This window comes from Oryza sativa, chromosome 1 (genome assembly GCF_034140825.1).
Source record: "Oryza sativa Japonica Group chromosome 1, ASM3414082v1".
NCBI lineage: Eukaryota > Viridiplantae > Streptophyta > Magnoliopsida > Poales > Poaceae > Oryza > Oryza sativa.
The window spans coordinates 5,230,523-5,243,405 of NC_089035.1; the positions used below are offsets into that span (position 1 = coordinate 5,230,523).

General features: G+C 42.6%; 1 long non-coding RNA gene across 1 annotated transcript; it reads left to right on the forward strand.

Moving 5' to 3' along the window:
* The first annotated feature begins 1,528 nt into the window (after positions 1-1,528).
* On the forward strand, positions 1,529-12,307 carry LOC136354953 (uncharacterized). Its single transcript, XR_010738879.1, has 5 exons — positions 1,529-2,697; positions 3,717-3,765; positions 5,542-5,605; positions 11,763-12,017; positions 12,142-12,307. It is a non-coding gene; the product is annotated as an uncharacterized lncRNA (long non-coding RNA).
* Positions 12,308-12,883: the final 576 nt, after the last annotated feature.

Consider the following 12,883-nt stretch of genomic DNA (forward strand, 5'->3'; position numbering starts at 1 on the left):
TTGTTTAAATTGCAACCATGGTCCTTTGTTGAATTTCCATAGATTTGTAATGTTTTTTTCTCCTCTAAAACTATAGTTGATGCTTGGTACTATAACTTTGAATTGGTTGCTTTGCCGTCTGTTTGGGCACATGGTCTGCACAGTACTTTCTTCTACTTCATTTTATGGTTCTTGGGAAGTACCAAGAGATATTGGTACATCTGACTGTAATTTTTATGTGATATCACACAGCGCCTCCTAGTGTTGAGGAACCACAGATGAACTCTATGAGGTATGGCAAGTTAGCTCCTACTGTTGTTGTATTGAGATGTACTACAAATTAACACTACAAGCTATAGTAGGTATCTTCTCAAGGACCACAAAAAAAAACTTCACTTCTTCAGTTCTTAAAATGTCATGGATGTGCTTAGGATTTCATTCTTTTTATTTAGATCAAAGATTGGCAACTCCTGGATTTTCTCCTCCCTGAACAATAAAATGAAACTGCAAAGTCTGCTGGGCAATCTGTAATTTTTTTTGCAATATGGGATCAGGCAATGCCCCGTCGTGTTATTTCCTGAGGGATGTTGAAAACTTAGTACATTTGAGCTACTAAAAGAGTTGCAAATTATAACTTGGTTCATTTGAATTAACTCATCTTTTAGTGGGTGCAAGTTGGGTTTGTGGGTGTATCTACCTTGTCATTGCAAGAAATCGTCCAAGCATGTAGCACAGCAACCCTTTGAAACACTTGACTTACCTATTATAATGGCAAGGATCTGCACATTTACTATTCATGAATACAGTTTCTTGTCTCTCCATATCTTATTGAGTTGGTTGTCTTATGTGCAATTGCTACATTAGCTGGGTTGTATATGCAATTTTGTCAAGAAAGATGATCTAAGCATTTGGTTGTATTTAGTGTACAGATAGCGCATATTGAAAAACACAACCAAACCTCAGTACCTCCGTCATGAAAACTCTGACAACCTTGATAGTTTCTTTTTGCTATTAGTTCTGCTAGAGCTCATTTTTATGTGATTTTTGGAACTAAATACACAATATATTGTTGTTTGTTGATTTGAGTTTTTCAAAAGTTAATTGTCATGGTAGATTCTGCAGAGGTTGGTGCAATCATAAATCTTGTTCTGGCTCTTCTGATTATCCTGGGTTAGGTTCTGTATTCAAGAACACTGCCAGTTAGAGCTTAGAGGGCAAAATTACTTCATTGCAGGTAGGTAAATGCCTTCATATTCTGCACTGCACATGTTTGTTTGATACTGTAGACATTTCATGAATTAGTACTTCATAATTATTATCCAAAAATCTTTAAGTTTCAAGCAATAGAATGTCCTGAATGGTGAGGCTGTTTCTAATTCTTTTCATTATTGAAATTTTCTTGATGTACTTCTGATATTTTCCATCCTTTTAGGTTTAAAGGAAAGTAGAAAAGACAGAAAAATGTGCCAGGCCTGACTGAATAGATTCCTGATTTCCTGTAAACTAAATCACATGGTTAGCCGAAGTGATCTTGATGAGGTAATCTGTATAGTATTTTCTTTAGTATTCAGTCAGCAAGATCAGTTTATGGGGATGGAACAGTAACACTAGTTCTTGCCCCATTTGATATAAAGATTGTATTAGTTCATAACTTTGCATGTTAAATAGTTACTGTCTTTCTAAAAGCAGCATAACTTTGAGAAATCAGAAATGGTATAGATAAATAGCCTTGGAGAGAACATGTTTATCTTGTTTTTTACTGTACCTCATTATTACTGTACGTAGTAGCTGCTGATAATCACCCAGCCTCACTGATAAATGCAACCCGACAGGAGCACAATGGTCATACAATCTAGTGGGCCTTTCAGCGTAGTTGGGTGATGTCCTGCAAGCAGGGGGGCCATAAGTTGGTCTCTGAAACTATGCCATGAACAGATGGAGATAAATGTGGCAATGAACACTAGCAAACGTGGCCTTATTCTAAGAATCGGCTTGCAGGGACCGGTAACACACGGTAACAGTGCAACTGTAGGGGCTATAAAGAGTGAGGGTCCAGTTGCCACCCAATTTCTTAGTTTTAATAGGTTCTTTTATTGGTTCGGTGATGCAGGCAGTCGATATATTTGTTGTCCACTAACTTGCAAGCTTTAATTGCTTTGGTTCATATTAGTTGTTTGTTCATGATTATGGTGTGTGACCTTAAAGATGCTGCTGTATGAACTAGATCTGTCAAACAGAAGTGTAGGGACTTTCTATACTGTTGTCACAGCTCCGTTGTTTGGAAAAATCTATGTTGAGTAGTGCTCTTCCTGTTTTATCTTTTGCTATTCGATCATATGGCTCTATTCATGATTGACCTGCATGATTTGCCAGGATAAACAAGTGGTACACTGGTGCATGCATCGTATTTTCTCTTACGTATTTGTATTTTATGTTAATTGAGAATATCTAGCTAGTTCCTATGCTATGCACTTCTGCATATCACTTGGCTCATTGGCTGTGCAGAGCAATTGTTCATCTTTTGTCTTTTACCATTGCTCACTGTTGAAGTGTTCCCTCCATCATTTGCAGAGTTCTGTGATAATGTGGCGGTCTGCCAGGAGGAACAGGTGTACTGCAATCAGCTGCAGGAACTACCAGCCGATTATTCTGTAGGCAATAATTCCCAGAACTGAAGCCTGAGCATGCCGAACCTACTGTTTCTCTATAGATCCCTTGGTAAGTACTATTGTCTGTTGATTCACTCGAACAATAAATTTACCTCAGCCATCCCACACTTTTTCCCCACCATTTCTGTTCCGCATAGATTTCACATCCATTATTCAGAGTTGCACAAACCACTATCACATATCTTCACCTTTACCGTTCGGGAGCACTCCCATGGTAACAAGAGAATACTCAAGCTTGGCAGTGCACAATGGTGCAAGACTGCAGGATAATCTGTATACACTCATTCCAAGGACCAAAAGTGAGCCTGTACTTTTCTTCTGTTACCCCCATACAGGGATCCTTTGCTCCTGGCTTTGTTCAATCAACTTCCTAGCCCATTCTCCTCCTGTTCATGTGTCTTGCGCCCACACTCGTAAAGCCCTAAACTGCACTTCGCCAGTGTCCTCGTCAGTCGTCAGCTGCATGCAATAGGAGCACGGGCCCTGGGCAAGGTCACTATTGAGATCCCTTTTGGCTTGCTGATGGGTACTGCTACCAAGAAATATTGTTCTAACCTTTGTCCTTGTTGCACTCTTGCCTCATTGATTCCTTTTGTTCCTTCCTTTATGATCCCAATGTGATGCTTCTCTGTGCGTACGCTAGGGCCTGCTTTGTTTTTGCATGTGACTTTCCTTCTTTCTTCCACTAACACTGCCCAGGATTGAGCACTCGGTCATCATCTAATCGGTATTTCAAGCTTCAAAGTGTTTTGATGCCTAGCTAGCTTCTTTTGTTTGTTAGGGTTAGGGTGAGAAGAATGTTCGAATGATTGTGGGGATATAATCAAGCTGCTTTTCCTGTCACCTTAATCATGCAATTTCTGGTAAATCCTAATGATTGGTGTCCATCTATCCATGAGTGGGCAGTCTGAGCCACATCCACCCTACCACCCCATATAAGTGCTAATATGTGCAGGAAACAAAATTTCCTGAATTATTTTCGTGCAATGAGTGATGCATATGTTGAATTTAAATGCCTAAACTATAATCAATTGTGATATATTTTTCTAAAGAGTTGTTCTTATGCAGAACTATGGCTCTTCATATCTGTACTCTCAGCAGCCTGCTTCATATTCAGGTCAGGAGTCTTACTCTCTTTTTTCTCAGTTACAGGTCTTTGTAGTAAAAGTTGCAGGCTCCAATAAAAATGAATTTGTAGGTAAAACTTTTTTATATGTGTTCTTGGTGACTTAAAAGCCAATGCTAAAAAAGAAACTACATTGAAAATATCTCAAAATTAAATTTGAAAATTTAAATTTTGGCTTATTCTTTGGCTGTTTAGGCCATCCGATGGGAGCCTGCATCTTACTTTTTTCCATAGATAAATCAGCTAGAAAGAATATTGCTTTGAAGAGTTTTTTTACCTTACCGACCGGTCTAATTATCACATCATATTAATACCCAAAGATGCAACCAACAACTCACGGCATTTCTTTCAAAGGGATTTTAATAAAACCATGGCAATTCCAGCTAATACACGAAATGCTTTCCCTTTTGCTGCCTTTGCTCTTTCACCGTTGTTGTTAAGTGTAAGGCTCTTTCACTTAGGAGTCCTAGTTCAAGCTAAAGGCTTTTGAAAAGGAAAGGGGGAGCTCTAGTATGCCACTAAGGCCATCCTTGCACTTGGCTCATCACTTGGTGCCTTACAACATAATCAAAAGCTCCGATCCTTGCGACCTCCTATTGGACCTAAAAGGCTAAAACCATGAATGTTCTCCCGTGTTTGTTAATCAAATCACTGGTCCAAAGCTAGAGTAGAAAATTCCCGCGCATGAGGGGCACATAAGCATAGGGGAAAAAGCACCCTTGATCATGACTAAACAAGTGATCAGAGTGTGATGCTAATCATTTTAGTACCGTGCGGTTTGGGTCCGGCCACATCATTGCCTTATACCAGAGTCTGTTCAAGAACTGATGCAGAGCTGTCACTTGCATGAATATTATTCCCTAGCTGATCAATGGTTTTGCTCTTCATATCTGTGGGCTGTGGAACTATGGTTGATATCATAGGTGGCCCTCCAAAATTGCACTGCATTGGCGCCAACTTGGCAGATAGTGTATATAAAAGTTACTCCCTCTATCTTAAAATATAATTATCCTAACATTTAAATTTTGTTTCAAAACATAGGTACTTCTCTGTTTACTCCTTATCTCAATCAATCATAATCATATCTTATTTAACATTTTCACATATTTCCTCATTGTAACCAACCATAATTATGTCTCATTTAATTTCAGTTATCTCCTTAATCCCTATAAAAAACTCTAGAAGTGCTTATATATATTTTAGGATAGAAGGAATATTATGTAAACGGTTAGTGTGTTCAACATCAATCCTGTGATACAGTATCACTGAAAACTCTGTTGATGGATTAGATCACTCTTTACTGATGGCGAAGTGTCGCACGAGCCGAGTGACTGATATTTCCCTGTGGAGCCTTGTCGGAAGCGAGAGTACCAGTGCTACTAGTGAGTGATGTAACGCGGCATCTCGCATGGTCCGTAAGTTTGACGGGCGATCGACACGACGCAGCCGGGATTGCGTTTGCATGCCCTTGCAGCCCTGGAGGAGGGAGTGCGTGTGCGCCGCGGATTGGGCCGGAGCCATTGCGTGGTTTCGTACCAGCGGCAAAGGAAACGTACCTGACCTGCAGCGACGTACCACGTACCTATCGCTTGCCGTTGCTGCGTGTCGCTGCTGATCTCTCTCTGATGTTGATGATGATGGTGATGATAATGTTTGTGTTGTTGCTTTGTTTTTTAATTAATTACTTCTACCTGCGTTTATTCTTTTGGGGTTCGTTTCCGTTCGTGATTGATGTGATGTTTGTTTGTTCGTTTGTTTTTGGAGCAGGGTGTCGGGCGAGGAGCGATTTGTTTTTGATACTGACTTGCACCAATCTATTTGGAAACAGTAGGTAAGTTACTGCATCTGCGTACTTTGATTTACTAGTTTGGAAAACACTGGAGTTGCAAGAAAATACTTCTACGTCTCCTGTGTCATCCTCTATTCTTTGTGAAATGGGTTGAGGTTAGCCATATGTCCAAAGATTACCAATTTATGATAAACAGGAAACGCATACTACGTAGCTATACGTGTGTCAGGTTCGTAGTTACGATCGTGTTTCTTATAGACGGAGGGGTACATGATATGGTAACATTGATTTCGTAAGGTTTGTAAACGATTCAAATACTTAGGATTTTATTCCTATAATGCCCTTTGGATTTAAGTGCATTATAATGTCCTTTTGATTTTCATAAGAATGAGCTTTTAAAATTATATGGATATGGTTTCCTATAGCCCATTCTGAAGGAAAAATAAGTATGAGTTCCTTGGCCCCAGTTGATTTAAATTAATGAGCTAGCAGATTATGGATTTGATTATAGGGATAAATTACATATTTTAAGAAAGGTTAAGTTGCATTCATGGTACATTAATTTGGCATGCGAGTGTAATTTAGTACATGAACGTGAGAAGTGAGAGTTGTAGTGTGATAAGGGTGTGATTTAGTTGAAGAACTAATAAGTGAGCATATGGGTACAACAACTTACAAGATAGGTTCGATTATGGTACAATAACTTAAAAAATGATATAACAATTAATTTTTTCGAGCATTTTGTCATACATATTCAGTTTTTAAGTACTAATTTTGTCAATATAATCGTGAATATTTGCATACTTTAATTTGTTTATTCTAGTAATTAATATATAAACTTATGATGGTGGTGCAAATTGGATGAGCAACGTAATTCCTTATTCTTATAGATTAAATTTAAGATTTTAAGGTAATATATGTAGAATTACTATGTGATGGCATATTGATATCACGAAAAAACTCACCTAGCATTCGGTAACCAAAATATTTCATATTTAAACAAGTTGATCTACCAAAATAGTAAATTCCGAAGTTCTTGTAATAGTAAATTACACTCACTTACTACTGTTGTACTCGGACATTCAATTTAAGGTCTTGTACTGGATTACATCCACTTATTAATTGTTATGTTGTGAGTGTAATTTACTCTTAAAATAAACTTAACAACTGGAGTAGATTGAGATAAGTGGTCTATCAATGCACTAGAAGATTTTTTTTTTTTTGAGAAAACGTACTTTTTGAAGCGTGAATATGACCTAGTTATTGTTTTATTTTCCCTTGAGAAGAGTTATTGTTTCTCTCCAAACAAAATTCCTTCAAATTTCCTATGATATATTTCTCTTGAACCATCCAAATGCATTAATATTACTAGTGCATTCCAGAGGAGCTTTTAGACCTGCATTCCAAACTCATGTGCTCGATGTTCGATTTCTAATTTTTTTTTCCTTCCTATGTTTTGAGAATTTTTCTTCCAAAAGAGCTTTTATTTTGGACCTACTATGAGGGTCATTGCTTGCTTCAATTAAATGACTATTTTCTCTGTTCCAAAATAAATTAATTTTTAGGGTTCAAAATTTGATTAGAAAATATGATTTATACTCTCTTGCCTACCATTTCTCCACAAGTCGACAAGTTTTCCATTCAATACCCTTAGAACCAATAGTTTTTTAATTAACTTGGGGTACTTTGGATTTTTTTCCTCACTGTTATTTTTTTAATAATAAAGGAATCTCTTTATTTTGAGACAGGAGTTGTGTGGTGAACATGTTTTGAGTCTTTTATTATACCTTGGATAGTCTATAGTACTATGAGGGAGGATAGTATGGCACTCTTTTTGTTGGGTTTCAGTGGGTCCTGTTCTTTTCTTCAACAAAAGTTGGATAAACTTTTGGATACTCGTGACACGCTTTTGATACTACTAAACGGTATATTTTGTACGAATATTTTCTATATGAAAGTTGTTCTAAAATATCATATTAATCCATTTTTCAAGTTTGTAATAATTAAAACTCAATTAATCACACGTTATTACCACCTCGTTTTGCGTGAAACACTTAATCTTTATCTTCATCTTCAGGAGATTCAAACACCATCGTGTATAGAAATTTGCTCCTTTGGAGAGTTTTAGCCATTTTGAACCACGTGAAAAGATAGTAATGCCCTTGTCCTTCTACACATCATATTAGGGCTGTGAAAAGATAGTAATGCCCTTGTCCTTCTACACATCATATTAGGGTTGTGTTTAGATCCAGAGGCGTAAAGTTTTGGCGTATCACATCGGATATACGGATACACATTTAAAGTATTAAACGTAGTCTAATAACAAAACAAATTATAGAATCCGCATGTAAACCGCGAGACGAATTTATTAAGCCTAATTAATCTGGCATTAGCAAATGTTTACTGCAATCCCACATTGTGGCGCAATTAGGCTTAAAAGATTCATCTCGTAATTTACACGCAATCTGTGTAATTAGTTATTTTTTCGTCTATATTTAATACTCCATGCATGTGTCAAACATTCGATGTGACAGGGTGTAAAATTTTACCAGTAAATCTAAACGGGGCCTAGATCCATCCATCCATCTGTTCGTCGGGTTCGTTGTTCTCTACTCTCTCTCTCTCCCCATCTCTTCTAATGTCGGTCGCCGCCCGGGATCAAGAGTAGGAGGCTAGTCGTCGCTAGGCTCAACCCTCCCCACCACTTCCCCTTCTTTCTTTCCCTGCCTTTCTCTCCTTCTCATGGTCCCTCCTTGTCGCCGTCGGGGAGCCAGAGCAAGAGTCTGGTCATGGAAGGACGGAAAGAGAGCTTGAAAGGAGGCTTGTTGGCCAACTTTTCGTCCGTGGAGCTCAATTTCTCTTGCCCTCGCCAGCGACACCTAGTTTCGTCAAACGTGGAAAAAAGAGGCCACAGAGGAGCAAGGGGCATTATCGTATTTAGATGCGGTTAATACTCCCTCCGTTCAAAAAAAAAAAAAAAAACCAACCCAAGAGGAGATGTGAGACAATGAACTTGGACAAAGGGCTGTCCAGGTTAGCTTTTTTGGGACGGTGGAAGTATGTGTCAAGAAGACAAACCCGAGGGTGGCAAATCATCGGTGTAGTAGTAATGAAGTGAGTAGCGTTTTATCCATTGCAACGTATAAACTAACATTTTATCAAAACCCAACATAGAGAGTAGCATATTCGTCTTTTTTCTTATTATTGATAACGGATTTAGGGTATTCTTTAGTTCTACTATTTGTGTTCCTGGTCGACAGCGATGTGACTGGCTTCATCTCCAAGCCCTTTCAAACCAGTCGTGTGCGCAAATTAAGATAGCGATCGCACTCAACCCCGTGCACAAATTTGTCGTTAGACGCCCTACTACTGCTGCTACTACTAACTACTCCCGGCCCCTGCCTAGCACTAGGAATCTTTTGCTAGCCTAGTGGTGAATGCTCTCACTCTATTCTAGAAATTGGTCTCAGCTCCCGTCTCCCGGTGCCAAAGAAATCTTTTCTAAAGTTTGTTGGTGTGATGTGAACGGTGTGTCCGATAAATCAATGTGCTGCTGCCCCCGGGTTGACCACGATGTAAAATCTTTCCGTGCGCACGTTTTTAAAATTGCTAAACGTTTATTTTCTACAAAAATTTTCTATAGAAAAATTGATTTAAAATATCATATTAATCTATTTTTTTAAAAAAATAGCTAACACTTAGTTAATCATGCTCTAATAAGTCATTCTGTTTTACATGTAATGTGTATGGGATGAGTTTCCAACTCAATATTGGAAATGAACCTTTTTCAAAATAGTCAATTGGAGCACTCTCGGCAAAAGTGACACCAGGCAAAAGTCAAATTCGTCCTACTCATGCATTGAACCGTTGCCTACACCCGAATTACCCTTCTCAATCATATTAGAGCTCTAACTTCTAAATTTAGCTTCAGAAGTTAAGTTTGGAGTATAGTTGTGGAGCAGCATAAACCCAACTTCACATCTCTAGTACATTTTTGTGTAAATGTTTTACTCAATTCCGCTCCTATTTTAGGTGGAGCTGAAACTATTTGGCTGGGCTCTAGCTCCACGAGAGGTGGAGCTGGAGTTGTGCTAAACAAGCCTAAATCAAACATAGTGTGGAGCTTAAACATTAATTTGTAAGGCCAATGTGAAAGTATGTGTTGAGGTATTACAGTATAAAACTCAGGAACTACAATGCAAATTTCCTAAAGCTGGTGGGCTGGTGACCAATGTTAGCCTCTACTCCATGAGGGCATGTTCAATGCGTGCCCCTGGAGATTATCCTTAGCACACTCCATCGATGGCCGTTTGCTTTTTTGTCCATGCCGTCCTCTTGCGATGGAACGTGTGCCTCTGCTGGGGACGTGGCCCTCGCTCGCTTTTGGCAGGGGATGCGCGTTGGGCGCGAGCATGGCTTGTGGACACCGTTCCCACCGAAAAATTTCACCTTCCACCCCTTGCCCCTCTCACTCATCGCCCTCACGGACGCCGGTGACGGGAGAGAGAGGGAGAGAGAGAGGCCAGCAGCGGTAGCGGCGAGGGAGAGGGAGAGAGGTGAGAGTCTGCGGTGAGAGGGAGAGGACAATGACCTGGAGACGATGCCGACGACGACCTGCGTGACCTCCTCCGCCGGTGCCGCGACCTCCTCCTCGATGCGGCGTGGCCGGCGTCGCTCCATTCGATCTAGCCGCGAGGGGGCCAGATCCGCACACGACGGCGCCAAATATGCTGCCTCCGACCGCCGGCGGTGACGGAACCGAGGTCGGCAACGGCGGCGGGGCGAGGCTAGCGCGAGGCGGGGAGGACAATGACGGCCACCGCAACCCGCGCGCCACTCTTCGTCGGCGGCGGCGACGGGCGGCGGCGAGAGAGAGGTGGCGAAAGGGAGAGAGAGGATGAGGGAGAGAGCCGCGACGCGTGAGAGAGGGAGAGAGAAGGGAGCAGCGGCGGCGGATGGGCGGGAGGCGGCGGTGACGGGAGAGTGCGGGAGGAGGCGATGAGCGATGGTGAGAGAGAGGGAGGGAGAAAGCGTCGGAGGAGGTGCCGAGGAGGGGTAGTTGAGGAAATTTAATACCGTGACTTTCGTAGGGATACCCACTGTGAGCTAGAGTATCTTCATCCAGTTTTTTCGGATTTTGAGGAACCCATCTAGTTGTGGCCTTTATTGAGAGACGAGTGTCCATATGAGTGTCTTCAGTCAGAGAGGACACCCTGTGTCTTCCATTGTACATGCCCTGAAGGAACTACAATGCAAATTTTCTAAAGTTGGCGGGGCGGTGACCAATGTTAGCCTCTACTCCATGAAGGAGGGCAGGGTAGGGTGGGTTTCGTGTCCCTTGTCTTTCATCGCTGCACAAAGAGGAGGGCAAAGTTGTTTGTCAAACTTGATGGCCTTCTTCATCCAACTCTTGTTGGAGAAAAGAACGGGAACTATATTTCAACTATTGCATAAAAAAAATCTAGTACGGAATGTGATACAGTCTAGACATGGTTCTTTTTATGTGACGAAGAAAGTACATTGACCAGGTTGCCACCGTTGCAGATAGAGTAAAGCATCGTGCTAGTGCATACACGCGCAAGATTATAACTATTCACTTCGGTGGTTCATCATCGCGTGCATCGTGATGTCTTAAAAAAAGGGGTAAGGCTAGTGCAAACATAAGGGTTATCATACTTTTAACTTGTTATCACATAGATGAACCATCCTCACACACACAAGATTATAACTATGGCAAAATTGGTTATATAGCATCGAACTTCGGTGAGAGGATTTTTCCCCTCCATTTTTAAAAATTTGTCGCTGAGAGTTTATATCTCAAGTTTGGCCAATACTATTTTAATTGTGAGTTTGCATATACTTAGTAGTTATGCATTACATCCTAAATAAAACCATATAGTTTTTATTTGGAAAAAAGTACGAATTACCCCCCTAGCTATCGCGGTCGTCTGAATTACCCCCCTGAACCACAAAACCGGACATTCTTCACCTCGAACTACACAACCCGGACGAATTACTCCCCTCGACCCAATCTGCGGTGGTTTTGGTCTACGTGGCATACGCGTGGTAGTCCAGTCAGCGTTCTATTCATTAAAAAAAAATGTGGGACCCACTCTCTTCTCTCTCTCACTCTCACTCTCACTCTCTGTCATCTTTCTCTCTCTCTCACTCTCTCTCTCTCTCTCTCTCACGCGCACAGCGGCGAGGACGGGGGGCCGGAGGCGGCGTCGAGGATAGCGGCACGCACGCACGTGACCGGGGACCGGAGGCGGCAGCGAGGACGGCAGCACGCCCCGCGTGCTCCGTCGACCTCCGGGCCACGCTTTCCTTCCTTCCCCTTCACCTTCCCCTCCATCAGATCGGTACCGCCGCCGCAGGAGCTCCATCACGCGGCCCGACGACTGACACCTCCACCTCTGGGAAGGCGATGTCCTCTTAGCCGTGCTCCCCACAGGTTGGTCTGTTTGGCTCGGCTTCGCTGGCTCGTTTTACTGGTGACGCACGGCTAGTTTTCGATGTAATGTCTCATTGAGGTGGCCTGACTGCTTGCATGATCGTTTTTGCATGTTGTTGGGCAGCGCGATGCATATTGGGAGGCCGTGATGCCCAACCTGAAGCCATCGGTGACCACGACGGCACGAGCTTTGGAGTACAGGGAGGAGATCCTCAGAGCGCTGCGCCGCTGCCTCCGGGGCCTGTCCGCGTGCGTGCGCGCCGCCGCGCCATGCGTGCGCGCCGCCGCGCCATGCGTGCCGCCGTGCACGTCTCGGCCATGCCGCCGTCCTCGCCGCCACCTCCGGCCCCCGTCCGCGTGCGTGCGCGCCGCCGCGTTGTGTGTGCCGCCGTCCTCGCCGCCGTGCGCGTCTCGGCCCTGCCGCCGTCCTCGCCACCGCCTCCGGCCCCCGGCCGCGTGCGTGCACGCCGCTGTCCTCGATGCCGCCTCCGACCCCCCATCCTCGCCGCTGTGTGCGTGAGGGAGAGAGTGAGAGCGAGAGAGAGAGAGACGACAGAGTGAGTGAGAGTGAGAGTGAGAGTGAGAGTGAGAGAGTGGGTCCCACATTTTTTTAATGAATAGAATGTTGACTGGACTGCCACGCGTACGCCACGTAGACCAAAACCACCGTGGATTGGGTCGAGGGGGGTAATTCGTCTGGTTTGCATTGTTGAGGGTGAGGAATGTCCGGTTTTGTGGTTCAGGGGGGTAATTCGGCCGACCGCGATAGTTCGAGGGGGTAATTCGTACTTTTTCCTTTTTATTTATTAAAGGGTGGATAGTCTATGTCTCACTTAAGGCTCAGCTTGGTTCTTATGTTTCAATCT